This window comes from Arachis duranensis, chromosome 10 (genome assembly GCF_000817695.3).
Source record: "Arachis duranensis cultivar V14167 chromosome 10, aradu.V14167.gnm2.J7QH, whole genome shotgun sequence".
Lineage (NCBI taxonomy): Eukaryota > Viridiplantae > Streptophyta > Magnoliopsida > Fabales > Fabaceae > Arachis > Arachis duranensis.
In genome coordinates this window covers 76,388,442-76,389,143 of record NC_029781.3, presented here as the reverse complement: position 1 = coordinate 76,389,143, position 702 = coordinate 76,388,442, and positions in this window count along the sequence as shown.

The window sequence follows — 702 nt, the reverse complement described above, 5'->3', positions numbered from 1 at the left end:
GTGTTTGTATGTCAGGTACAGGAAGATCTTCCCCTATCCTCTCTGAAATTGACCAAAGAGCTCTTCGAAGAATAAGAAGAGCTGAAAGAGGTAAGAATATCGTTGGAGAGGAAGAATCTGAGGAGGAATTTCAAGAGATGGAAGGAGATCCATCAAATCTCAATCAACCAGGAGGAGGGGTCAACAATAACCCACAACAAAGAAGAGTACTGGCTTCCTACACATTTGCAAATGCTAAACAATGTGGGAGTAGCATTCTTACTCCTAATGTCAATGCAAACAACTTCGAACTAAAGCCATAACTCATCACTTTGGTTCAAAACAACTGTTCTTTTGGAGGAGGGCCATTGGAGGACCCAAATCAACACTTATCTACCTTCTTGAGGATTTGTGATACTGTGAAAACCAATGGTGTGCCTCCTGACAGCTACAAGTTGTTGCTCTTTCCATTTTCTCTCAGAGACAAAGCCACTCAATGGCTAGAGACATTTCCCAAAGAAAGCATCAATAATTGGGAAGACTTAGTGAGCAAATTCCTAGCCAAGTTCTATCCTCCCCAAAGGATTATCAAGCTGAAAACAGAGGTGCAAACATTCATTCAAATGGATGGAGAGTCGCTGTATGATGCCTGGGAGAGATACAAGGCCTTAATCAGGAAATGTCCCCTAGAAATGTTTAGTGAGTGGGATAGATTCCAAAACT